This window comes from Puntigrus tetrazona, chromosome 14 (assembly GCF_018831695.1).
Source record: "Puntigrus tetrazona isolate hp1 chromosome 14, ASM1883169v1, whole genome shotgun sequence".
Taxonomy (NCBI): Eukaryota; Metazoa; Chordata; class Actinopteri; order Cypriniformes; family Cyprinidae; genus Puntigrus; species Puntigrus tetrazona.
In genome coordinates this window covers 18381657-18386003 of record NC_056712.1, presented here as the reverse complement: position 1 = coordinate 18386003, position 4347 = coordinate 18381657, and positions in this window count along the sequence as shown.

Sequence of the window (4347 nt, the reverse complement as noted above, 5' to 3'; positions counted from 1 at the left end):
ATTTAAATGTGGAGGCTTCATTACGAGGCAATAAAAGTAGTGTAATGGGCTGGTTTAACTTTAAATGATTACCTTTTAGGCCTGGCAGGAAATCTAAAAGCGTGGCCATGACTTTTTGTGCGCGCTTTGCCTTTTTCCAAGCGTCCCGCACCGAGACGGACAGATTAAACCGACAGCTAGCGAACGGGGCCGTTTCTGTCGCTCTGAAATATGTGCTCGAGGTCTCCAGAAACTCCTTCGGTCGCCCAGAGATATGGTGAGTTATGGCATTTTTTGCATAGCTCCCATACAGGTGAAAACACGCAGAAGAGATTCGGTTTAGTTAATGGTACGCCGCCCCCCTGGAGCGAAGCGTCCCCGGGAACCAAACGTAAATTATCGTCTGAAAGCTGACTGTTACAGCCGGACGGAGTCGGACGCGAAAGCCGCACAGAATCTGGATTGAACGGCTCGCTTTTGCACGCCGTCGCGTAATTGCGCTAAACGCTCGCCGTACAGACTGCAGCGAGTCCCTCGTGGGGTCAAGGACGCTGGCGTGCACTTAAAAGGTGACTCCCTAATGAGTCTACATAGGTGCTCTCGGCTGATACAGGTAGACTAATTACTTCGAGCAGGAAGAAACCGCCACCAGGGATCTTCCTCACGAGGTCTGCTTTTTTTGGAGGCACAATAAACCGGCGCGTTTGAAGTACGGCGATGGCTGAACGTTCCCTGAAAATTGCACTGTTGTTTAACGACACACACGGATGCTCACCTGTCCAGACCCTGCATTTATTTATATTAACAATATTTTTCGGGGATTAATGGCTTGTTGTCGGCTCAGTGCTGGTATTGGGCGAGGGCTGCCCCGCGGCCGGGCTGAGAGCGTGACTGACATGTGCCTTGCATCGGTGGAGGATGATGGACAAGAGATGCAGCTTAGCCGCATTCCTGCCATACGCGAGTCCACACACACACACACACACACACACACACACTCTCTTTCGCTCGGTGGTATGTGTCGTGTCAATTTATATCATATTCGCAGGAAGAAGCAAATTTGAGTCAATCATCGGCGAGGACGCGTTTCAAAGACAGTCCTCTGAGCAAACGTTTCCTGCCGCGATCCATCAACCTGTTAGCGCTTTAGCTGAGTCATTCGGAGTCGTTTAGTTGGGGGGAAAAAAGCCTCGAGAAAGAATTATACTTCTGCAGGATAGTTACTCACCAAACACCCCAAAATGTTTCGTTGTGGAATATAGAAAAAAGTGCAGTCAAGTGATTAATCGCATCCAAAATAAGTTAAATATACAAAATATATATATATATCTATATATATATATATATATATATATATATATATATATATATATATATATATATATATATATCTATATATATATATCTATATATATATATATATATATATATATATATATATATATATATATATATATATATATATATATATATATATATATATATATATATATATATATATATATATATATATATATATATATATATATATATATATATATATATATAGATATATATATATATATATATATATATATATATATATATATATATAGATATATATAGATAGATAGATATAGATAGATGGATATATATATATATATATATATATATATATATATATATATAAAAAATATATATATACACACATATGTATATGTGTATATATGTATATATTTGTATGTGTGTGTGTATATATATATATATATATATATATATATATATATATATATATGACATACACATACAGCTTATTTAGAAAATATTTATATGTATATATTTATATTTGTATAAATTATATCATAATATAATAATAAAAAATGTTTAATTTATCAATTTAAAATATTTTTCTATAAACATATATATTAAAATGAGTATTGACATGTTTCTGCAGTTGAAGTGAAATATATTATGATGTTCATTCATGTTTATTTTGTGCTTTAAGTAAATATGAAAAGACTCTTTTCTTTACGGACATAGCAACAGTAACCAAGGAGAATGGGGTTTTGAGAAGGGTCTATTCCAAATGTTTTTTGTCATTGATTGACTGTGAGTGTTTTATTTGATTTTTAAATTGTATTTTATGAATCGCAAAAGATATTTGGAAGAAATGTTGAATGTTGTTGAAGTATGGTTCAAAATTTTGCCAAAAGATGATTCCCAGTTTGATTGTTTGTGACGTTTTCTTCATTGGGGTCCAGTGTTTTGAGTTGGTATTTGTACTTTTACAATTGTGTTCAAATTCTTTTATTTCATTATATGGATCACAAAAAAAGATATATCTATTAATGTCTCAGTACTTTTCAGTATAATTAAAGTCACTAAGCCTCAGTGTTGTTTCGAACCTCCATTTTCAGTTATTTATTTATTAGAATTATTTATTGGATCACAAAAGGCTTTTTTGAAGAATATATCAGGGTTTTTCTTTTTTTTCATATGAAGAAAGGCACCAAGGCCTTAATTGATGAATTGATTTGGATGCCATTGCTTTTCTTAGTAGCTGTCAAAAATAAAGAAATCAAAACAAAACAAAAAATTACCCAAAAGTATTTTATTTTATTTTAGAACACGATAGATATTTTAAGAAATGCTGACAAATGCTTTCGTTTTCGATACAGTGACGTTCGATGAGTTTCAGTGCTGTTTTGGACCCCACTGAATTACAACATAAGGAAAAAAAAAACATTTTTATATCGAAAAATCAATGCCCGGTTCAAAGACGACGCTCTTTAGACATCAGAGCCAAAGCTCTGAATGAAGTCGACGTCGTAAGAACATAACATACCACCAAAACAAACAATGAATCAACATGAAAACAGGAAAACAAACAGCGATGTACAAAGGCCTAATTGTGCACACCAGGGAGCCGTTTGGGCTGGTTAAAGCCTCTATTTAAAGCCCCATCACCTTTAGGGATTTCACTGGAAACATACGCCACCACAGGAAGACCCCAGGGGCAACGGAGACACCCCCTCTTCCCATCAGCCCATCTCCCCTTCACAAAGCAGAGGCACCCTACCTTGACACCTGTCAACACATTAGGTGTCAAATAAACTACCTTTCAACCTGGGCCAGCAGGTACGCAACTCAAAGACCTCACTTGACAGCACGGATCAGTGTTTCTTAAGTCCCTGGGCACAATACTAATGGGGCCCGTGTGATCTGTTGCCTCGAACCTTTTTACAAAATAAAGTCCAACTTGAGACAGTCTGTAGGTAATTTGTGACCGTTTTGCATTGATTCGATGTTTTAGTTGAGCTGCACGGATAAGCTCGTAGCTTTCTTCCGGTATTATTATTTTAGGCGCGCTGCAGTGTAGCTTCCAGCTGTCGGGATTGCAGCGGTTCGACAGTAAATCTTCTTTTATGGCTACTTAAGTGGTAATTTATCTTTGAAAATTCTACAGGTGTCGTCTCAAAGTGGTCTGGATCAGATAAGGCCACTCTGACGTCCCTCCACCCCTCCTCGAGGGCCAGTGTGCCGGAGATTCACTACAGGCATTAAATAAGAAAGTCATTATATATTTAGCACACTCTCTATTGCTGGGGAGACCGGGGCTAGTTGTCACATGGAGATAAATTATACAAATACGTGTTTTCTCTAGCAGTGGTTTGTAGATCGACTTTAGAGAGTATTTTCATAAATATTAGGCCGAGGCAAGTTATCATATTTTAATTGTTATACATCATTTTCTCATTGTGACGGCGATTCAAGGAAATTTTTGGGCTTTGTTTTCCCTCCTATTTATATTTCTGTGAAACAGGAAACCATAGCTGGATAATTTAAATGTTCATGGTCACCCTGGAGTGCTTAAAATTTTAAAATCAGAGGGATTTTACTCATACGAATTTCTAGGGGTGCCAATAATTGTGCCCAGTGTGTATTTGAGAAAAAACGTTTCATAATGATATTTCCTCCCATTTTAAATTCTTATTATCAAACGATTTTTTTAAAGATTAACAACACAGATTAAATTTTCACAGCTTTCTTTGATCATATTCATCGAGGGCCAATGTTTTTGGTCACGACTATATATAAAACGTTTTTTATTTTTATTTATTTTATTTTTTAGTTAAGACTTGGATAAAAAAATATTAAATTTTTTAAATAATTTAAAGGAAGCAGAAGGAAATGGCCTATTGTGTGATAGATAAACAGATAGTAAAAAAAAGAGACTGTTACTGTGTTAGTAATTTGTATTTTGTAATTTGTATTTTCTTTTCACCTTTGAAAAAAAAAAAAAAAATAGACTAACACCTAGCAACAAGTTCCTGTCTCTCCTGAATATAATAACAAGTTACTTTGCTAACATGCAATGAAAGTGCTCGA